This window comes from Phacochoerus africanus, chromosome 15, assembly GCF_016906955.1.
Source record: "Phacochoerus africanus isolate WHEZ1 chromosome 15, ROS_Pafr_v1, whole genome shotgun sequence".
Classification (NCBI taxonomy): Eukaryota; Metazoa; Chordata; class Mammalia; order Artiodactyla; family Suidae; genus Phacochoerus; species Phacochoerus africanus.
Window position 1 is genome coordinate 96468210 of NC_062558.1, and position 24967 is coordinate 96493176.

The 24967-nt window shown below is 34.9% G+C and overlaps 1 protein-coding gene across 7 annotated transcripts in view; it reads left to right on the forward strand.

Annotated features, from left to right (window-relative positions):
• PCDH15 (protocadherin related 15) overlaps nt 1–24967 on the forward strand; it is a 734454-nt gene that overhangs the window by 165240 nt on the left and 544247 nt on the right. Inside the window, exon 1 of one of the 7 annotated variants that reach the window (XM_047760763.1) lies at nt 20425–20629. The exons of the other annotated variants lie outside the window; for them this stretch is intronic. The gene's annotated coding sequence lies outside the window, so the exon portion shown is untranslated. Of the gene's footprint in view, nt 1–20424; nt 20630–24967 lie in introns of those variants that run through there. 7 annotated transcript variants of the gene reach the window in all.

Genomic DNA, 24967 nt, shown 5'->3' on the forward strand with positions numbered 1-24967 from the left:
AATGCACTAGCAGGAGGGAGCTGTTCTGGTCTAAAGAGTGGGGGACAGCACTTTCATGTGAGCAGGGTATAAGCGAATTGGGGGCTGGTTGAGCAGAGGATGCAAAAATAGAGGAAAGCAGCAGTCTTGAGTGACCTGACCATTACAACTACTATGTATCTTGACAGAATATTTGTGTGTTGTGAATATCCTAAAAGTTGCCTCACTCCTGTCTAAATTTTCTTATGCAGAACCTGAGGATCAGTGACTTTCACAGATGAAAATGATGATTAGTTGCCAAACTAACACTGTAGGGAGTTAATCCAGTGTTTAAACAACCAAACTCTAGATGGTTCTTTCACTTGATTATCTTCTCGGAAGAATTTCTTTCTTTCTTTGTGCTTCAATATCCTTATCTGTAAAATGGGAAGAATTGTATTCTCACCTTACAGAGTTTATGTGAGGGATGATATGAGTATAATGCATACAAATTTATTATATACTTCATGAAAAGGACAAATATTAGCTATCGGTGTTGTCAGCATCTCACTTTTTTTATCCTACATACCTACAACAAAGCAGTGATTATAGAATAAAATTCTAATAAGAAATATAAAATTATTAAATAGATGCACATAAGATGTATATACACACATATATATTATACACATTCATACTTGTATATATATTTGAAAAATGGTGACTTTTTTATTCTTGAATAAAATCTATAAAAGGAAAAAGCAGAAAACTTACTTTAGAAGCACTTTAGGATTCCCCAAAAATATGACATTATTAAAGTACTTTGTAAGTGTAAAAAAAAAAAAAAGAAGAAAGAAAGAAAAAAAATGCTTCTAATAATACCCTGAAATATTCTCATAGGAACAACTCTGCATTTTTCTTTATATTTGCATGAGGATAAACAATAGTTTATTAGCTATGTAACTATTAATGGGATCCTAAAGGCATGCATAGAATTATGTCCTTGTTAAGCAAAAGCCTACAGGTGTTCAGAAATAACAATTGCTTCATTTTTCACCTTTTTAAGATCAGTTAATAAAAACATGTTAAAAATCTGTTTACAGAATTTATGTCTACCTATGTATTCATTTCCAAATGTTGTGATGTGTTAGTACCTATACACAGTCATTAGAATAAAAACAGGAACTTCTATGTACTTTATTAACTTAAAAAAATTGTCTCCTACCATTGGAAAGTATACTTCAGAATACTGATGAGTCAATAATCAGATAAAATTTTTACATCCATTTTACTTACTTGAAAAAAACATTTTTATATTCCAGCTTTTGCAGATAATTTAGTAGCAACTCACAGTTTAATAGATTGAAAAATATCTTCAGAGTATTTCTACTTTATTATTCTACTCAACTCTTTTTCTTTTTTTTTAATTTCAAAATTAACTCCCCTGTTTGAAATGAAGCTTCCAGAGTATAAGGTAATACTTTATTTTTATTTTTCGTCATAAATTAGTTCATTATAAGTGATTTTCTCCAGCCCAGTTTATTTATGGATAATGAGACTCTAGAATTACATTTTTCTAGATCAAAAAATCATGGAGTGTAGAGAGTCAATGACACCTCTACCTTTCCAGTCATCCATGCCTGCTTTCCTTTCTATAAATTAGAACTTGGGTTAGGAGAACTCTGTCTAGGAATTGGGATATGTAATAGGGATAAAAAAAATTATAAAACCAAGAATTGCACTTTACTCTTGGGACAGCATAAGAAATATTGAGATTCAGTAATTATTCATCACTATTTAACATGTGCCAAGTGTTATGCCAACCATTAGGAATGCAAAAAGTAATTAAGACATCATTTCAACCCTTTAGGAGCTTACAGATTAGTTGTGAAGGTAACACTGAAGAGATGGTATTAAGATACATAACTACAAGGCACAGAATTAATATAGAAGATACACTGATTAGCCATCTGATTGAAGGAAAAAGGAGTAAAGGAAAACTTGTTAAGAGGGTAATACCTTAGCAACTCCTGAGCAGAATTGTGAAGAATTTATAGCATTTTCCAAGAAAAAAAAGATCAAGTGGAAAGGGAAGATATTCTAGGCAAATAGTCATGGGAAAGCATGGTGTTTGGGGAACCTTCTAGTTCTGCATGCCAAATAGTATTTTATCTTCCTGGGGCATGTGTTATAAATTAAATTGTTAGGTCTCAACCCCATGACTATGGAGTTCAAATCTTTGAGATCCAAGGATATCCATTTTTCAAGTTTCCTGAGTGATAATCTGTATTGGAAAGTTGGAGGGCACTTATGCATTTGTGAGTGGCCCAAGGTAAACGTGATGAGGGCTAAGAACTGATTGTTCTTCACCAGGAACCTGAGGTGTGATTTCACAGTGGAGCACTTAGCATTTAGTGGTCAGCTTGCACTTAGAACAGTCATTCCAGAGACTGTGGATTGGCCTATGGAGTTAGGGGAATGTTGTTTTCATCCAGGAGATAAATGATGGGGATTTGCTCAACTCTCCTTGCAGTAGGAATGACCAGAAGAGGGATAGACATGCCAGATTTTTAAATATTAAAATATCAATTAAAGAACGCGTTATCTCTGGTTGCCTCACAGCCTTCATTCCTCTCTAGCCTTAAATATAAGAAGGGGTTAACTTTCAGAGTTATGTATAACACAAAGCATAGTTTTGTCAGCCTGATTATTTAAGAGTGCCTGATGTATATAGCTAGGAATATTCTTGTGTCTTAGGAGAAAAAAAAGTTAGAGAACTCTTGGTTTAGTTTCACCCCAGTACAGCTCTCTGAATCAAGCTTTTGTTAAATACCAAAATTCTCTCTACTTGCTTTCTATCCCTGTCTATTTTTGGCTGAAATAGCCCACTTATATTCCCTTGGTCATCAGAGACCCAGTACAGTACCTGCTCTAGTTTCCCTTACTTTGCAAGCCACAGCTGTCCCCTGCCCCTGAATTGCTGTAGCATTCGTTAACTATATTGTCTTCCCATTGTCTTCTTATACATTTCCTTGCCTGATCTGCTATGCAGACTGAGATTCAGAAACCATCAATGTATCCGAAGAGCACCATCGACATTCTTTGCATACCTGTTGCCAAATTAATTTTAATTACAAGCATCTACACAAACAAGATTTTATAGTAAGCTTAGAAAAAGTCATTCTATGTATATCATACAGGAGGGCAAAAGCCTAAACCCATGAAGTAAAATCATTACTAACAACAAATGCTTATTGTGTACTTATTGTGAGCTAAGTATTGTTATGCAAACAGAAGACAGTAAAATGCATGAATTAAAGAGATTTACAATTCCATTGAAGAGGCTGGATGTATACAGATTAAAAAAATAAATAATATTTAAGAAACAATGGAAAAAATATGACATACAGAAAAGAAAATTGGATTCAAGCCCAATTCAACAGCTTACTATAAATTTTAAGACAGAGTTCAGCCTTGTTTTTATTATTTTTAAAGTTGAGGAAATAGTACAAATATTACCTCTCTTTATAGGTTACTCTGAAGCTGAGTATAAAATGAAATCATTCATTCATTTAACAAGTTCATGTTAAGAGATTGTCTCATACATGATATTGGGGAATAGAGAGGCAGCATAAAGAAAAGACAATTTAGATTACCACTTTTTTTTGGGGGGTGCTGCACCTGTGGCATGCAGAAGTTCCTAGGCTAGGGACCGAACCCTCACAATAGCAGTGATCAGAGCCGTAGCATTGACAATTCCAGGTCCTTAACATGATGCTCCAGGATGGAACTCCCACATTACCACTTTCTCAGAACTTATATTTCAGTGAGTAAAATGAGGAGGGGAAAAAGTGCATAAATCAATAGATAGTAAAATTCCAAAGAGTGAGACATCCAGTGCTAAGGCTCTAAGAAAAAGCTTAGCTTGTTTAAGTAACAGAGAAAAAGCTCGTGTACCTGGAACACTGTGATACAGGTGAAAAACATAACAAGAAAACATAGAAAAATGAGCAGAGAACACTTAATATCACTTCATGTTGCTTACATTTTCTTTTTACTGGATATTGTATTAAGCACCTCTTGGATGTGAATACTCAATATATTAACCTTAAAATGTCAAGACTACTATTATTCTGTTTTACAAGTGAGGGAATTGTATCTTACTCTAGGCTGTCTACTTACTTGGTGGACCCAATATTTTAATTTAAGAATTTTGATTCCAAACTTGAAGTTAACTCAAGGAAAGAACAGTTCAATTACAGAAAATTAAGGTGAAGGATAGGAGGAGGAGGAGATAGGAGGAAGGGGAGGAGGAAGAAAATGTGGAGAGGCAGGAGAAGGAGGGAAAGAAAAAAGTTAAAAGATTACATTAAGAAAACCAATCTAGGAGTTCCCTTTGTGGTTCAGAGGTAAAAAACCCAACTAGTATCCATCAGGAGGCGGGTTTGATCCCCGGCCCCACTCAGTGGGTTAAGGCCCCAGCATTTCTGGGAGCTATGGAGTGGGTCTCAGATGCAGCTTAGATCCCATGTTGCTATGTCTGTGGCATAGGCCTGCAGCTATAGCTCTGATTCGACCCCTAGCCTGGGAACTTCCATGCCTCCATGTGCTGTGGATGCAGTCCTAAAAAGACAAAAAAAAAAAAAATCTAGTATATGGCATATACTCCAATTCATGCAAAATTATATATAGACATGTATACATTCAGAGATTGGAAAATATAAATTTGCTTACTTTGTAGATGGCCATAACATATTTCTAAAAAGCATGTAATACACAAATATATATAGAATGATTTTTTTTTAGTTATATATACATATATTAGATATAATCATGGAGATATGTACACATCAAATTTAATAATATTGTATATATTTAAAGACGGAGTTGAAACACACCATACTAATAAGGAAATTAAAAATGGAAGAGTGGAAAGGAGAATATTAAACAAAAGTCACCTTTCTTCTCATCTGTCTTTGGGTATGTATATCAAATATATGGTTGGTCAAAAAATAAAAGCATAAGAGTTTGTAAACCAACTGGATGATGAGACTCTTTTCAAGGCTGTAAGTTAAACACTGTGCAAAGTAATTATCTCTTTGCATAGACCTATGTGGCATTCACTTTATTCGTTGTATTAATTGTAAATAAAGCAATTTGCAGCCTGTTGCAAGGAAATTAGGGGGATATTTTTAATCCATTCAGAACATCATTTCTTTTGTAAATTTCCCACTATTTTTGTCTTCTTCTTTTTTTTTTTAATCCCTAAATCCTTGGATAGGCAATGTGCAGTTCTCCCATTATAACTCTCTTTGCTTTGATTTCTGCCTGTACCATATGGAAGTTTCTCTGGGCACAAGAGGACGGGAAGTGTCGTCATCTTTTGGCAGACTCTGTCCTCTCTTAGGTGACAGTAAATGACTTGTGTTAATCAGTGTAAGTGTTCCTTGCTAATGTGTTTATTGCCAATACATACATTTCTCTAAGTAAAATGATATTGTATTCCATTTTGTAGTTTTAAGATAAACCATTTCTGATTTGTTTGGAAAATAAAACCAGTAGTGAGAGTGGGAGCGGAGTAGGTGAAGTTATGGCTAAAACAAGAATGTCCATGAGTTGATCATAAAGCTGGGTAATGAATAAAAAAGCACATATTGCAGTATTTGCTGCTTTTGCATATGTCTTATTTTATAGGAAGTTAAAAAGAGGAAGAGGCAGAAGTATTGAGCGACTGAGATAAATCCTAACAAATTAAAAATTTCCATTATCACAGTTTTTGGGGCAGAACTTCCTAGAAATGTTAGAGAAGAGCTGGAGAAAATTATCAGAGTGTCCCTTGATTTTTTGGTAGAATACATGAAGAGGAAATCTACAGAAATAGTGACTTAAATAAATGATTATCTTTAAGTAGGTGAAAGAAGTCTAGATGTGGGCAGCTGAGGGCTGATGCAGTGGTCCATGATACTACATATGTCCTAGTCTCCTTCCCTCTTCCTACTCTGCTGTCCTTAATGTGTGTCCCTTGTCTTCATGGTCGTAAAATAGTTCCTATATCTCCAAATATCACAATCATCTTTCAGGCATTAAGAGGAAGAGGAGGTAACAACAACAACAAAAAAAAAGAGTAATGTCCACATAAGAAAAACAAAACTCTCCCTAAGAGATTTCCTCTCCAGGTTCATTGTCTAGAATTGTGTTATGTGGAAACTTTTAGTTACAAAAAAATCTGGAAACTTTGCCACTTTCCAGTCCACGTCAAAGTAATGCCAGTGAGGAGGAAAAAAGAGAATGTTCTTTGGGTGACGATACCTGCCAGTTTGTCTCTTTGGCTGTACAACATTCTTGGGCAAATTTTTCCCAATTTTAGAACATAATCTCCTTGTCTCACTTCTCTTGTGAGAGACAATGGGCTGAAATATAATTTAGTTTTTATATATTTCTTACCCAAAGTCCAGAATTTTATCTTGATCTGAAACAGAATCCAATAGCTAAGATTTCTGCAGTAATTTTAAATTAATAGGGAATGCTAACAGATTACAAGAGAAGGGCATATTCAAAGGAGAATGTGAAAGAAAAATCTGATTAGTAAAGTATCAGGCTATTGAAAAATCCAAACGGGAGACAGATAACATGAGGCCGAACCAAAAGAGTGGGAAATTAAAGAATAAGTTTGGATAAAGACCTCACTAGATGTAGTAAATATTGAATAGGAGGCAGGAGGTCGGGCAGAAGTGGTTTATGAAAAAGAAAGCAAAGGTGGTGCTAAGGTTTAAATATCCACAGAAAAGAAGATCATGGACTTGAAAAATAGACTTGTGGCTGCCTGATGGGAGAGGGAGGGAGTGGGAGGGATTGGGAGCTTGGGCTTATCAGACACAACTTAGAATAGATTTACAAGGAGATCCTGCTGAGTAGCATTGAGAACTTTGTCTAGATACTCATATTGAAGCAGAACAAAGGGTGGGGGGAAAAATGTATACATATAAGGATAACTTGATCCCCTTGCTGTACAGTGGGAAAAAATAAATTATATAAATATCTGATGAATAGAAAAATGAAAGTCCCTATTTGTCTTTTCTATAACATCTCTGTGAAAGGAACAGAGATTATACTATGCATCCTCCTTAAGGAAATAATAATATATTCTTACTTTTGAACACTACTCCTCAATTTACAAAGGATGTTAATGATAGTAACAATATCATTTATTCAGTGCTTATTATGAGCCAAGTTTCATAAAAGCCACTGCAATATTATCTCATTTAAACATCACGACGATCTAATAAGAAAGGAAACATATATTCCTTCTTACAGATGCAGAAGTTATATTAGAAAAGAGTACACAGCTTGGATTTAAACTCAAATTTGCATTGCTACAAAGGACGTGTCCTTCTTTATTATACTGCTTCACATACATTATCATTCATATCCACATATATTTGCATTTTTGTAGATGAGTAAACATAGAAGCCTCTCCAAAATTTAATATGGATGTAGAAACTATACTAGAAGAGAAATTGTTTTCTAAGAAGCTTTGACTACTATTAGCACTTTCCCTCCAAATCTCATATTCGCTGTTAGAACAAAAGGCATTTCAATCTATGACATTAAAATTCTGGGAAATTTCAGACCTTAAATACAAAATATTATCAGTACTGCCGGAGAAAACAAAGATAAGGAAATAAGAGAGTGGCTGGTGGAGGTAAAAGCTATTAGACTATAAACTCCTTGTTTAAGTCAAAGGTTGTGGATTATACAGTTAGCTTCAGGAACTAAGGCCTCAGGAATTGAACCGTGGATTTGGTACAACCAAGATATCCCCTCCTTTTATTTCTCATCCATACTTGCCTCTGCTTTTCCTTGACTGTGGGCCTCATTCTCTCTGTCAAATAAAAAAGACATCAGGATTTTGTAAGGAGAGATGTTATTGAAAAAGTTTCTGCAGGGAAAGGAAAGGAACTATTGCAACAGGGAGAATGCTCTGACCATAAGATCTGCAAACCACCACACAAGATACCAAGAATTTTTTTCCTAAATCATGTTGAAAGTGGAATGAAATTGTGGCATGGTTGGATCAGAGTAAATTTTACTCTGAGTCCTGCTTATTCTCAGGAAGGGGTTGTGTGCTAGAACAGATTGAAGATGGGTCAAAACCTAGGGGTCTTGGGGAAGGAGAGAAAATTCATCAAAGTTTGGTTAACAAGAATTTTATTCCAATTGATCAAGGGGGATAAAACAATTCGGCTAATTATGTACAAGGCAGAGAATATGAATATGAAGGGTCCGTGTCTGGCCTTGGCATAAGCAAACAATGGGGAGGGTGTCCTTGACTCTTACCTAAGTCATGGGAAAGGGTGGTTCTTTATAATAAATCATTCCCTTTCACACAAATGGGTGAATGAATTTCTTAACCTTCACTGTTTTCCACGATCACAGTACTTGGGTAAAGTTTGATATTGTCATACATTCCAGATGAGTTTTCTCTTTGTAACTGTTCTCCCAAGGTGCATACTGTTAAAATTAGCTTCAGAAAGCAAAAGAGATACATCATTCTTTCCTAATTTAGAATATTCTAGGCAGGGATTTCAAAATGCCAAGTGCCAATATCTGTGCTCAGTGATGATAAGGTATTATGATGTAAAGTGCTGTTCCACAGGGTTGGGTAGGAGTGGGAGGTGCCACAATTCATCTCCTCTGGGATTTCTTTCCTGAGAAGAAAGAAAACACAGTTTTCAGAGCTAGTCATTTAATAACTTATGATGGACAAGACAATAGCAACTGTAGTTCACCACGACTTCTTTCTTTATGACCATTTTGTAAATTTTATTTTGCATCATATACAGTTGGGGAATGATTTACTGAGACCTGAGGACTCATAGTATCTCCCTTAACAGCTAAGTATCTCTGGTACTTGAATCCTGGGAGTGGTAGAGATCTTTATATCTCTCACTTTGGCATGCATAAGAAATGAATAGCTGTTCATGTTGACTTAATGCCTCTTCTGTTATTTGGAGGCTCTGTGAGATATTGAAGTTTTAAACTATTCCTTGAAATAGGGTTCAATTTGAAGTCTTATATTGCATTTAAGATTACAGCTTTGCTGTTATTGTGCTACCCTGTGCCCAATGGGAAATTGAAGAACTGTAACATGAGATAGTACACAGTAATAAATGAATGACATCTCACTAAATTTGATAATTGGGGCATGTGTATTATAAGCATGCCTTAAATTATGTACTTTTATAACTGATCTTTTTCAAATCTGTAAAATTAGTTACTCAATTGATTACCAGAAATTTCTCAATGAGATTTTTCATTCTCATTTTACAGCAAAATTAGTAATGAGCAAATAGGGACACTTTAAAAATAGATCCCCTATAGTGAAAGAAAAACCCAAGAACTTTGGCTTTTTAGAAAACATCATAAAAATTATGTCAGGGTCACTTTTATTTTTATGAATTAACTTAATCAAATCACTGAATGGATTTTGAGATTGAATTTCAAATGAGCATTTGAAGAATTAGAATCCTTAAGAAAGAGCCATTTTATCTGGCAAGTGTTTCTGAGGTGGCACAGGTTTGATTACTAGTCTGGCCCAGTGGGTTAAGGATCTGGTTTTACCACAGCTGGGGCATAGGTTGCAGCTGAAGCTTGGATTCAATCCCTTGGCCCAGGAACTTCCACATGCCAGGGGTGCAAGCCAAATTAAAAAGAAAAGGCCCTTTTTTTAAATTTTATTTTTTAGCGAAGTGGGTTCTAAAATGGTAAATACCAATCGCTAATAAAATTTTACTTTTTGAATCTTCTCTTCTTTTCTTTTCTTTCTAACTATGGGAAATTATCACTTACTGCTTCCCGTGTTTTTCCCCTACCAGTATTAAAGGAATGTGATAACTTTCTTACTTAGCCTTTTAAGACCTTTTTTTTGTTTGTTTGTTTTTATCTTTTTGTCTCTTTAGTGCTGCACCCATGGCATATGGAGGTTCCCAGGCTAGGGGTTGAATCGGAGCTGTAGCTGTTGACCTACACCACAGCCATAGCAATGTCAGATCCAAGCCGTGCCTGTGACCTACACCACAGCTCACAGCAGCACCAGATCCTTAACCTACTGAGTGAGGCCGGGATCGAACCTGCATCCTCATGGGTGCTAGTCGGGTTTGTTAACCACTGAGCCACAATGGGAACTCCAAGAGCTTATTAATTTACAAGCATCTACTCTATAAACATAATGCATGGGGGTCATTCTTATGTCATGGTTTAGGTTTTTTAAACTATATGGATAGTTGAAGAAGGAGCTCAAAACTAAAATCTAAGTTTAAATCCTCAATTTAACAGTTGCTGTGTGAACTTGCACAAATTCCATAGGATTGTTTTTTTGTTTTTGTTTTTTTTTTTTGGCTTTGTGTTGCATCACCATGTGGGGATATTATTTGTCCAATGGATTTTGTTAAGAATTTTCAAATATACAAGACCATGGCATGATAGCTTAATAGTAACTTGTACAAGTAAGTCAACTTGGTAACTATTAAAATTCTGTCTTCAAATTTGAACTTTTCCTATAAAGTGCTTTTTTTTTTTTTTTTCATATAACTTTGAAGTGGTTTCTTAATGGCTACCACTTTGGAATTTTATTGTGGCTAACTGAATTTGTTATACTTAGCTCCAAAGAGACTGATGGCTGAGCAGTGCCTTCTTTTATATGTGCATGTATTTCCTAAAGCTCATGCTGCTCTCCCTATGGATATACACCCTGGCCATGATGGGCTAAAAAGAAAACCACAGTTCAATGCTGCCAAAGGTGAACCATCTGGGATCTCACATGCTTCTTGAGTTCTGGGGCATTCTTGTCTTTGAGAAAAGTGCCATCATGGGGTATCTGGGTAAAATATTTTATCCTGATTTTATGTCTTCACAAACATTTGTTCAGTAAAGCCAGAAAATAGGTAAATTAACAGAGTCCTTATGAAATTTAGTAGATGGGATCAGTCTTCCCTTTTTACTACTCTTTTGAATTCTTGGATGGAGATTTGTAAAAATACTGTACTTCAAGCATTTTGATTCAGCAGATTTAGGATTGGATGGCTCATGTCTGCTTTTAAAACATGACAGCCAAGTTCAAAATCATCCAAATTAAAAAGCTCTTATTATTACATCTTCACCATAAAATTGAAGACATATCATATGCAGACTTTTTAAAAGTTCTTCTATGAGGAATTAGAAAATAAAGATGCACAACTATAAGGATGCCCAAGTATTAGTATTTTAATATTAATGGTCAGGTTTGTTCCTTAGGCTCTTGACCACTCAGTGTTTATCCATCATGAAGTGTAAATGGTATTAAATGTGTCAGAGCAGCTGAGACATAATCCTGATGCTCTCCCGTTTTGAATTACTTCTTCAGAGTAAGATTCATAATTTATTTATTCTTATGTGTCAGTTATCAATCTAAACATTTTACATAGATTACCTGGGATGTTAATTTCTTCATCTGATACCTAAGGAAAATGAAGCTGGTGGAATTAGTTGAGGATTGTCAATAGAATGCCTAAATTCACATTCACTAACAAGGAGCAAAAAAAGTGTATCAACCTGATTCTAGCCAATTCCAAATCTTTTTTTTTTTTTTTAACCAAAGCAGAATTTTTAAAATTTTATTTTATTGGGCTATAGTTGACTTACAATGTCACTTTAGTTTCAGGTGTAGAGCAAGGTGAATCAGTTATACGCATAAATATATCCATTCTTTTTTCCTATATAGGTTATTCCAAACTATTGAGTAGATTTCCTTGTGCTATACAGTCGGTTCTTGTTAATAATCTGTTTAATACAATAGTGTGTATGTTACTACCACCTCCCAACTCCCCCCTCCCCCATAGCCAGTTTCAAATCTTGATATCTCTCCTCTGAATGTATCCTCTTCAGTCTTCAAATGAAAAATAGAATCTAACTCTTAGCTCTCTGTTCTTTCTAATTTCCAGCATTCTTCTTTTCTGTTCTTTCCACTGAGGTCCCAAAATGATCCTGCTTTATGGGAGGTCTAATTCCTAGCCTACTGCTTATGATAGAGCTTTTAAGGCAAGCATGAAAAGAAAGCAAAACTTACCTGCTGGATACAGATGACATAGCTGTGCTAAATTTATTAGAGGCCAAACATAATCAGAATGGAGTATAATAAAATCTTCTATTAGGGTATAATTTTTAACTATTCATAAGAATTTGTGATAATGTTTCTCTAAGGTTAGGAGTACACAGTAGTGTTGTTTATAAATCTTCAGAGTATACAGTCTCTGGAATATGTGTATTCTGCATATTTATATATCTCTCAAAAATATGTGTTTATGTGTAATGTATGCATTCCAGAAATTATGTACTTGAGATCTGTAAATATACATTTTATCTGAACAAATTTATCTTAGGAAAGGCTTTTATTTGGCATGTCTTCTCCTGTAGCTCTCACAATAGTGCTGAAATTTGTAAGAAATGTGGAACATCACAAACAAGTGTAATTATTTTTAGCATTGCTTTTTTTTTAATAGAGTAAAAGAACAAACATTGTGATTTTTTCTGTGGCCATCACAAAAATAGTATTAGATATAAAATATCTTGAAAATTATACTTTCTAAATTTTCAGACCTAATTGTGGGAAGACAATATAGAAAGAGCTATTTGGAGGAGATTTATTCACTTTATTAACATAGGAGCATCAATATCTTAGAACAAAGGAAGGTTGTAAGTATCTGTTGATCAAGAGGCGATGTGATATTTTAAATAAACATAGAAAATAGGAACACAATTTAAAGTATCTTAGCTCTTTCAGAAGTGAGGGAATAATCCATGGGATGACAAATTCATCACAAAACAAAGAAGTTATTCTGATGAGCTACAGAATCTCTGCCATTTGAGTGGATTACTTGGAAAATAAAAAAAAAAAAAAGCTCTTCTTATTTCTTGTTAAGATCAGCCCGGGCATAACATTATTTTAATAGAAAGAAATGACATTCAGTTTTGCATTGTTAATATCCAGCAGTAAAAGAATCACAAGCTTCCCTAATATTTTCAATCTTAATAGACCAGCCACCCAAACTGACCCAATCTTGGTAACATTATAACAAATTCTTTTGCTTTTTTCTCCCCAGACTCATTATTTGCAAAGATTATAATCTTAGATAATTAAATTCTCTTTCCACAAACCTACAAATTTTTATTTTATCAATCATGATTCAATTTGACATACTGAAAATATCAGACACTATAATAAAAGATCTCTTTTAATAAAAAAAGAACGTTCTCTTTCTTTGCATACACAATTTTCCTTGTCTGCCAATACTGACCCCAATGTACTTTAAATTACCCATATTAACATGACTTTTGGTAGTTAACTTCCACTTTACAGAGTGAGATGGAACTTAGGTAGGTCTGACACTCCAGAAAAAGTAGTGAGTACTATTAACATTATGCCCAACAGCCATGCACACTTTTTATGACTTCTTAAAAAGGCAAAAATGAAGACATTTGTGAACACAGGCCAAAGACATAGCGAGTTACTTCACAGCATATAAAAATAGGAATCAAAGGAATATATTTTAAAGCTATGTTTGATAACTATTTCAGTATAGTAGTCTACCTTAGTTAAAAATAATCCAAATAATGGAGTTCCTGTTGTGCCACAGTGGAAATGAATCCAACTAGTAACCATGTAGTTGAAGGTTCGATTCCTCACCTTGCTCACTGGGTTAAGGATCCAGCATTGCCATGAGCTGTGGTTTAGACTGCAGACACAGCTCAGATCTAGCATTGCTGTGGCTGTGGTGTAGGCCAGTGGCTACAGCTCCAATTAGACCCCTAGCCTGGGAAACTCCATATGCCCTTAAAAAAAAAAAAAAACAAAAAAACAAAAAAAACCAATAAGCAAAGATAATTAACTCGATTTAATGTTAGTTCAAAATTATATTCTATTAATATAAAAATGTTTGTCAGAAATGCAATCTTTATTTGAATACATACTTTTACATTTTTTATAATTCTATGTGGAAATACGGTTAGCCTAATTTATTAGTAAAACAGTATAAAAAAGTCAAGGAATTTCCTATTAACTAATCTTTTAAGGAGAAAAAGATTTTATTTAAAAATAAAATGTGTAACTATATTATGCTATATTCTTTTAAAGTTAGGGAAGATGGCTGCTTTAAAACCCAAATTATCAAAATAACTTCATTTGCCCAAGGATTCACTTTAATTATGTGACCTTGGTTTATTTTAGAAAATGCTTATCAGCTAGAATTTTCAGTAAGAAAAGGCTCCAGTGTGTATATATATTTTTGTTGTTTCTCCCAAAAGGCTAGCATGTTAAAGTAAAAACAGTTCTGTTTCTTTATTTTCTGATTTCAGTCTGCAAAACCGTATTTTATATTTACACATCCTAAACCTTCCAACAACTTTTGACCATGATTTTAAGAGGGAATGGAGACTTTGATTAATATATGGATCCTTTTTGCAAAGTTGACCAGTCAATTACCTTTAAAAATAATACGCAAAATTTCTTTTGTAATTATTTTGACTGAAAGATACCACATTATGTGTCTTTAAATAATCCTTATAAGGCTAATAAAGTAAAAGTTGTTGCAGTGATTTTAAGACCTTCAAAATGCTCTGACTTGTAATATAAACTAATTAAGAATTTGGCTTAGTTTCATGGAACAGAAAACCCCAAAATAATAACTTAAGAATGGTGGTTTGCTTATAGGAAGCTTGGCTATAGGAAGCAAGCAGCCAGTCCCACAGCTCTCTGAAGTTCTCACTGACCCGGCTCCTCCCAGTTTGCCATCTGTCAGTTGCCAGTGTCTGACCCTTATATTCCTGAGCTTCAGTGGCTGCTTGAACCAGAATTCCAGTAAAGAGTTCCAGGAAAGAGACTAAAGAAGAAAAACGACAAACCCCTGTGCTCCAAAGACACTTTCCACAAGCTTTACACAGCAAAACACTTACATCTAAGCAGTTAAAACTTGACCCCAAGGTCACAAATAACTGGAGCACGTAATGGAAGGTTATATGGTCTTTTAGACTTATAACTAAAATCAGTTTTTATTGCTAAAGAAAAAAGGGAAGAATGGACATTCAGTGGCAACTAAGTGGCCTCTACAACATGAAATTATCTAAGTTCAATATAACACCATGAATGTAAGGCAATTACTTAATTATACATTTTAAATTTTGAATTACAAAGTAGAAATGTTACTCTAAAAGGTCACATTTTAGTAAATATTTTAAGAACATAAGATAGCAAATATTCATAGATTCCAAATATTAATACTCTAATATGGTTTTCTTCCATATCTGTATACACGGTTCTAAATCTTTCCAGAGTAAAGAACACATACACATTAAGGGAACTTTTTTTTTTTTTTTTGCCATTTCTTGGGCCGCTCCCGCGGCACATGGAGGTTCCCAGGCTAAGGGTCGAATTGGAGCTGTAGCTGCCAGCCTACGCCAGAGCCACAGCACCGCGGGATCCCAGCCGCCTCTGCAACCTACACAACAGCTCACGGCAACGCTGGATCGTTAACCCACTGAGGAAGGGCAGGGATTGAATCCACAACCTCAAGGTTCCTCGTCGGATTCGTTAACCACTGCGCCCTGACGGGAACTCCACCATTTTTTTTTTTTTTTTCCAATGGCCTTACCCTTGGCATATGGAAGTCTCTGGGGCCAGGGATTGAATGTGAGTCATAGCTGCGAACTATGGTGCAGCTGCAACAATGCTAGATCCTTTAACTCACTGCGTCAGGCCAGGGATCGAACCAGCAGCAATCCCAGTTGCTGCAGTCGGATTCTTAACCCATTGATTCTCTAAGGGAACCTTCTCATATCATGTGTTTTCAGCGACCTCCCCGGCCCATGTTTGCAGTTGCCTTCTCTGCTTGATGGAGTTCTAATGACAAGCAAGGACCCAACCAGATTGATGGCTGAATTCTTGTCTGTGACAAGGATGGACTGGCTGAGCCCCATTTATTGTTTTAGTGTTACTGTGACTTCACATTGCTTAGATTCAAATTACTAACGACCTAATTGGTCTGATCGCTCATAGAAGTTGAAAATCAGAGAATCAATGACTAGATTTTACAATGGATATGACTGATGAGACATTTAAATGCCTTCTTATTTAACCAAGAAATATCTCTTTCTCTCATGGTTCTGTATTTGTCCCAACCTTTAATGTCATTGAACTATAAGAGAATTTTAAGGATTATTTGAAGGTCTTGGTTCCCAGAACACACTTTAAGAATATGCTTTGGCCAAATTTATGGAGAAACAATCTTTTACAGAACTGAATGTGTATGGCACACATGCATATGGATGTTCCCTGCTGAGAACTGGACTTTTGAAAATAAATCGCTAAAAAACTCATGGTCTGTAAAAAGGTAAAAAAGCAACTCCATCTGTTCTGTTTACTTCAGGCTGAAATTCTCCAGCTTGTTTCTTCCCATGAATATGTCACAGTTGAAGTCTAACAACTGGCTAACATCTAACTTTATGAGGAATAGAACCAAATGGCTTGTTGTTTTTGTCCTCCCCCGCCCCCGAGGGATAGAGACAAAGTTTCTCCTAGAAAGAGATAAATATAAAATGTAGCAAGCTGTATGAACTTTTACTTTTTTTTTTTCTAAACATTATCACTTCTTCCTCAATATTCAACTCTGGCCTTACTTCAATATGCTGCTTATATAATGAAAACTAGACTCCCACATACCATATTTCATAAACCCTTACTAGGAACCTATTTTCCATTAATGGGGTCCTTTGATTTCCTAGGGTAACAAGAAAAATGAAAGATTCTGGCACAAGGAAATGTAGGAGCATTTTATTATTCAAAAGTTCTGACTGTCATGAACATTATTGGCAGGAATTACCTCTACTCCTTTTGAAAAAAATGAATATTTTGTGCGAAATTTATGAAAAGAAAAGGTCTTTTGTTGTAAAATCTTACAATCCCATCCTTGATTCAGCTTCATCTGATAATTATTAGTGAAGGGTCTCTTCACTGGAGGAGTCTTGCTTTCCTTGTGGTCTTTTACATCTAAGATATCTGGCCTAAGAATCATTATTTACATGCATCAAACACTCTTTAGGTGGCCACGTACAACTCCAGTGCTTTATAGGATATTGGATAAAGCTTTATTGACATGTTCTTAGATGACATTAGTACCCTCAGTTAAGACTTCTTGGAACTTAGAGTCTGCTGAAGTATGGAAGTTTATACTTTTTCTTCGTTTTTATCTTTATTTTTCTAATTCCCTACACTGTCACATAATTTCTGGTTATGAATGTATTCCACTTTTATTGATTTTCAATTTACCCCAAGATTAAAAGAAACCTTCTCTTCCTCCAGAGGAGCTGGCATTGATTTTTATCTCACATATCTTATCTCAATTTATTAATGTGACTTGTATCTGACTTATGGCTACTGTTCCCTCTCGTGCTCAGCACCTACCTGACTGCTACTACTTGTGAATTGCTTATTTTAGATTTTCTAGACTTCTTTTGAAAATTCTTCCAATTCATGTGCACAGTATAAAAAAGAAAAAAAAAAGTATATTTGTAGAGGCTGCAGCTGGAGCCTATAGCCTCTACCCACGCAAGTGAAAACACTCTAACTGGGTAATTCCATTAGGAATGCATTAAAGGTTGAAAAGTACTATTCGGTGTTTGAGTGAGTCTCTTGAGAGGTGAGAAGGAAAAGCAATCTCCTTGCTTCAGGCTCAAAAAAGGACACTTTAGTGCTGCTCTACAACAGGTACTGTCAGTCATTTTGCAAAACTGTCACTTATTATGCTCTGTTCACATGCTAGAGGTGTGTATGTGTGTTTTCCTCTCTCTTTCCTTTCCTCTAGAAAACAAAACAATAACAAAAAATCGTTACTACCTTTCTGTTCAATACAAAGCTAGCATCACTTGCTGGGTTACACTGCAACAACAAAATTGCAATTTTGGATTGTCAACGTTATTTTTCCTCCTTAAAGGAACAAGGAAATATTTCCAAAGATTGTGGATAACATAAAACAAACAAACGAAAAACAGGTTTTGGATAGTAAGAAGAGTCATGTATAATCTAACACGGTATGTCAAAAAGAGGATAGTTTTACAAATGAGTCAGACTCAAGTTTGTGTGCCAGTGCTGCTACTCCCAGTGATGCATACATCACTGAACAATTGAACGTCAAATTTCTTATCTGTCAAAGAGTTGCACAATATTGATTTGGTAGTGTGGATGTTAGAATTAAACTAGAAATGTTTTGCAAGTATTTGCCATAAAACAATAACTAAAAGAATGAATAGCTTATTCTCTTTCCTACATTTTTGGATTCAGAAGGATACCTTTCAAGAGAAAAAGTGGGGAAAAACATGGAAAAACTAGAGAGATCAAAGTGTAGCATCCACCTGTTTTGTGTGTTCTGTTTGTTTGGCTTGTTTGTATCAGCTTTCTTGCAGTCTGGTCATCTTCAGGTATACAGTGCAGTTTACTTGTGGAGCTGCTCCTCCTTCACTACAGTATGTCCCTAGTGGGCCTCTCAGTTGCAATGTCATCTTGGAATTTAGTTAAGAAACAAAATACAAAAAGAATGGAAGGAATTATGAATTGACAAAACCTGATGGAGGTATCTAAAAAGTTCATGTACTCCTACAAATGGGAGAATTTAGGTAAAATTTAATATTGAGTCTTTTACCCTCAGAAAAAGTGTTGCTCAAAATCTCACATCAATGCAACTTGTTCTTTGTCCATAAAATATGATCTCTAGGCATTTGGCTCTTTCTACATTTCAGTTCAAATTTCACTTGACCTCAGAAACATCCTATGGATAACATTCTCTAAGGCTGCTCTTTTTCATACCTCTTCTACTGACCATTTTTTAGAGTCAAGAATCATGTATTATAATTTTTACATTACTTTCTTTGTAATAAGTCTTTTACATGTGGGAATCTGAAAGATGATGCTGGAAGAAATAAAACTGTTTATTATTAGATTCTCTTGGTAGTATTTGATTACTGATGCCTTTTATTAATTCACCTGGCTTTCCACCTTGAATCTCTGTCACGCACATTTCTGAGAGCTAGTAAATATACTATAGCTTATAATTGTTTTGATACTGGCACCTAGCAATACTTAGCAATTCCTATTACACTCTATTGTGCAAAACTGATCTTAGGAGCATCCAAACTTTATTCCCTGGTCCATTTTCTACATTTCTGATTCCGAACCACACGTTTGGAGAAACAGGTGTGATAGAACAATCACAAACACATGTTGTCTCGATAAACCCTGACCTTCTGCTTCCAGATAACCACTGTGCTCCTTTCTTCTAAATGCCTTGATGAACTCTACCACTTTGTTTCTGCTTTATCAAGAAATGTGGGATCATGCCCTAAAGCATGTGCATGAAAGATGTATCAGAAAATAATAGAATTTTGCAGCATATTTTGGGTCTCCTACACACTAGCTGTATAATCTGGAGCATGTTTAACCTTCCTGGGCATTTGTTTTCTCACCTTAAGTCATGAGTTACCTTGCAGCTTTCTTGTTATAACCTTATAACACAGTGGATGTTTAAAAATGTTTGTCCCCAAGGCCTTTATGGGAGGAAAAATAAATTTCCTGTACCCTTCTAAGGTCTTATATGCAGCCTCTGTAATAAAAGACAATAATAAGAGAAAACAAACACATCTATTAACCTGAATACTTCATGTAAACACAGGAGATGCCCAGAGAAAAAATAAGTAACTCCTTAAGATGGCTTAGAATTCAGGCTTAAATATCATCTTAATAGGGAAAGGGAAGGAGGGATGTAAGTAAGCCTTGAGGCCGAGAGTAAATGTGTTTTAGGTGAGATACAGAAACCTGAGAAGAACACACTGGAGATATGATAGTTTGCAATAAAGTTTGTCTGGGTGCAGTTTGGCCTTCTAGTCTCCTCTCCCATGATGAGTCAATCTTCCCTCATGTAAGAAATTCCCTGGGAGGAGATCTATGATGATTGAGATCCTTTTGGAGATAAGGAGAGAGAACTCCTTTAGGCAGATAATGGGAGTTTAGAGAAAGACACTGCCTGCATTTGCTGTTTTTAAGTGCCCACAGCTAAAAATATTTGGGGTAACATATTCTGCCACGCTTCATTACCTTCACCCCACTACTTCTCCATTTTATTTCTCTTCCCTCCACCATAAACGCTTGTTTCTAATCTCTGTGTGATGGAGGAAATACAGACAGGGGCAAACCTGAAGCCATTGACTATGAGTAAGGGAAGATAATTTGGCATATAAATTTCTTACAGGTGTTTCAGTTAATCTTTTGTTGTTGTTAATCCCAACCCCACCCACATTGCCTGCTAAAGTACCTAGTACCTTCTGTTCCTGAGAGCATTCTGAGAAATCACATGACTTCTTACTGAGTCTCTCTAGGTAGTTACTTCGGTTTCAGTTCTTTCAACTCTGCTAAATCATTTAAGTACTTATCTCCCAATATTCCTTAATTTTGTGGATATCTCTTAAATACAGAGTATCTCTTTCCAAGTTCTTTTGTTGTTGTGAGTTAGATCTTTGTATCCCTTTAGATAGGGCATCTGGAATGAGTCCTGATAAATTTACATCAACACTTCATGTTGTCTGGAACTCCAAACAGGTAATCCTTTCATCATTCTGCATCTGAATCAGTCATCAATTATGTGATTTTAATTTAGGCACACCTATATTTAATATGGCTGCATTTTCAGAACCTCGATGCATGTTTAACTTATTTTTCAGATATTTATTACAGAGCATAGCACAAACCTACTGAAAATGTGTTATTGCTTTGGGGATTCAGTAGAAAATGTTTTGCTTCAGTTTGTTGATTGAGATTATTTTTATTATCTACTTGTACTTTAATTCCTAAAAATAATTGTTATAAATTTACTAATTTTTTATTATGTAACCAAAGAAAAACTTGAAAGGTAGGGTACACTGCGTACAGTTATACCAAACTGAAATTTGCTTTGTGCTCCAGATTATATACAGAGTCCCAATGCTGGTTATTAAAATTGTGTAATGTTGAATTTTTTTTCCTGGTGGGTGTTTTGTATTCTTATTATACTTTTGGGGTCATAGTGAATATTAAATGGCGTGTAATACTACAGGGACACCAGTGGGGTACATCTGAATAAATACACTCTCTGTTTATCTACTTATAATAAGCTTGGAGAAATATCCTTTTCTCATTGGAAGTTATGCTGATTTTCAGGACCATGTTGTAACTTAATTGGGATATCAATCTTTATTTCTTGAACCTGCACTCATATGTCTAAGATATAACATCTGTTTATATGATGTTCTCAACATTGCATTTCCCCCTCTTTGCAACATTGTTTTGTTACTGAAGAGAGAATCTCAATTTCAAGTGAGACACTTCTGTGAATGGTTTCCTAATGACTTAAAAAAAAGCACAGTTATAATTTCAACCAAAAATTCCAAAAAAAAATTAAATAGTATGTTTTCTTTACCAAGTATTAGTAGTTCAATTGATCGCCACATTTTTAGAAAACTCAAATATGCATGCATTGTATTGCCAAAAATAAGTTTATTCCCAATGAACTATACTCTGGGAAGTAGCTATTTTGCTATTTGTTTCTGCACAGAAATGGTGATTGTTCCACCACTTGAGATTTGGAGTCTGGTTCTAAGTAAAATGTTTTATTTTTCTTCCATATTAACATTTGCCTCTGCATTAAATTCCAATTGATGGAATTTTTCATATATGTAATGTACACTAACTCCCTTAGGGCATTGAAATCTAAAGAATTCTATGGAAGTGCCATTACTCGGTTACCAAAGCTTCTATAAAAACTAACAACTAATGAACAATAAAAACACAGCAGATATAAGATAACTTACAGTTTATAATGTGTTAAAATCATATTTTAAAATGTGTTCCTTGTGGAAAAATCAGGAAATATAAAATAAAATCTTATGCAGTTCTATCTTCCAGAAATTTCCAGTATTAATATATGAATGCACACTTTTCCCATACAAAACAATCATTCAGTATGTTTGTAGCAATTAGTGTAAGCATTAGATTAGTGACCACTCATTAAAATGTAGCTAGTCCTGCAGGCTGGCAGTTTTTGGTACAAAAAATGTGCAATATCATGATAGTACTGTAAAGGTTTATAATTAATTGTATTCATTTCATTTTCTTAATTTTTAAAATTTTATTTATTAAAATGTTATGGTACACTTATGTAAGTGGAATTTCTTTATATAAAAACATTGTTACTGAGGCAGATTACTATTATTGTTAATTTTTATACAATTTGAAATGAAACAGTTCTTTGTAGAGCCAGGCAAATTTAGAGTACACTGAATATACATTAGAGAAAAAGAACACAATATAAGAATTTTTATGCAACAAAAGTTTGCTTCAAAAAATATTTAGGCCAATGTTAACTTGACTCAAGCATGGGCTACATGCCTATTTTATTCTGTTTGTGTAAAAGGAAATCAATTACTGAATGAGTAGATTTTTTTAAAGAAGCTTTAAATTTCCTTTAAATTAAGAGATTCTCTGATACTAAAATCTGAGTTTAATATCAAACTTATGGATTCATATTATTACAGTTGGAAAGGACATAGACATTTATGTAAAGAATATTGGTCTCTAAATGTAGACAATATAGTGTTCTCATACATCTACTAAATTTTTTCACTGTCGATAGAAAAAGAGTGAAATCACTGTCGAGTATTTGCTAATATTTTTAGAATGCATGTCTCCTAATGCTTAGCAAATATTTTTGATGTTTCTCTGAAAAAAGAATGTTTGTCCTCAGATTAATCATAGTTGCTCAGTTTTAATTTTACTTTTTACTCTATTAAGTTGCTAAAAAAAAAATGACTTGTCCCAGAAAACTTTAGGAAAGACCCTATACCTAAAAATAATTTGTAAGATTCCAGTCCTTAACTTTGAGCTCTCTGTTTAGATGAGATTGGGCATTTTCAGAGTGGCATGGCCATAGACTGAGCTCCTCTATTTAGGTTTGATAATGGGGATGGAATACAACCAAGAATAACCATTCTCCTTCCATGCATGTAAATTTTGACTCTGGTAAAGTTGATATTTGGCAAGTGTAACACATTTTGTCCTGGGATAAGATCTCTTTTTCCTCCTTGTATATTTAAAAGAGAATCTATTAGGATTTTGAGTGGTAAATAACCATTTTATTTAGGCTCAGGATCTTTGATATCAGTAAGATGATGAGTCCTCTATTGTACTAATGTACCAAAGTCCCACAATCTCACAAAGCCACTATTTGCTCAAGTTAACTGTTGCTATGGAACCTCTTTGGTACTGATGGGCTATTATACCTCCATTGACTTTCTAGGTGTACACAGACCTCTTGTCTCCTTAGTGTTTCCTAGTGTTCCAATCATTTCTTACTACTTGATCCACTGACCAGTCCAAAAACAGCTCAATGCAACCAATGAGAATTTAATTTTGCAATTGATTTAACATTAATTTTTATTCATAATTATCAATCTACTATTACAGTTTGTTGATGGCTGGTCAAGATGACATCGTGTTTCAGCTCACCTAATCCCAACAGAATGTAGTTAAACGAATAACCCAGTAAACACCCTATTGAGAAGAACTACCCAGCAGAGCCTAGTCAACACATACAATCTTAAGAAAAACTAAATTGTTGTTTTAAGCCAAAAAAGAAAAAAAAAAAATGGGGAGTTCCCATCGTGGCTCAGCGGAAAGGAATCTGACTAGTATCCATGAAGATGTGGGTTCAATCCCTGGCCTCCCTCAGTTGGTTAAGGATCCTGTATTGCCATGAGATGTGGTGTAGGTCGCAGACGTAGCTCGGATCTGGCATTGCTGTGATTGTGGTGTAGGCCAGAGGCTACTGCTCCAATTCGATCCCTAGCCTGGGAACCTCCATATGCCATGAGTGCAGCCCTAAAAAAAGAAAAAAGAAAAAAGAAAAAAAAAGATGGTATCCTGTTACCTGATCACTATTTTATCACCTAACTAGCAAAATGATTGTGTTTATGACAGGACGTGGACTTACTTGTTTTGCTCTTAGAGTAGATTTAATAGTAGCATATTCTGACCACTAATGAATGTTTTACAGTTATATTTTGAGCCAAGGAATTTCATACTCACTGTCTCAGTTTGGGCTGCTATAGCATAAATACCATAGCTTGGGTGGCTTAAATAATAAACATTTATTTCTCATGGTTCTGGAGGCTGGGAAATCCAAGGTCAAGGCACCAACAGATCTAGTGTCTGGTGAGGAACTACTTCCTGGCTTATAGAGCACCTTCTCTCGGTGTCCTCAAATGGCCAAGAAAGACACCATCTCTTTTGTATTTCCTCTTATAAGGGCAGTGATCCCATACCCTTATAATAGGCATATAATGAGGGCCCCATGTCATGATTTAACAACCTCTCAAAGCCCCATTTCCAAATACCATTATACTGTAAATTAGGGGGCTACAACATATACATTTGGAGGAACTGCAAATAATCAGTCCATAGCACCTACCAAAACCAATTCACTAAAACAGAGACTCAGGGGGAAAAAAATATTTTATTTTATTTTGAGACAGGTATCGATTCTGTGAGTTGCAGTGGTTAAGATAGTAAACTGTGGTTAGGAAGTATAATATCATTCATACCCATGGTTGTAAGAAAATAGTTATTATTTTATGTTTAAATAATTTAAGAGGTTTTTACATTGTTGTTTTTCAAATTCTTCTTTCTGATCCAGAGAGATGAGGTCTTTTGTCTTTTGTTGTTATTTATGACGATAAGTTAGAAACTTTAGTGAGGGAATTGCAGTTAGTTGCAAACCAAAGGGCTTGAGTAGCAGGAGGGTGAATAGAGCCAGTCACTTTTTCAAAAGCACATGGATTAGTCATATTTTAATTTTTTTACTTATTATCTTTTATGAGGAAAGGAGAATCTTTAACTTTTTCATTT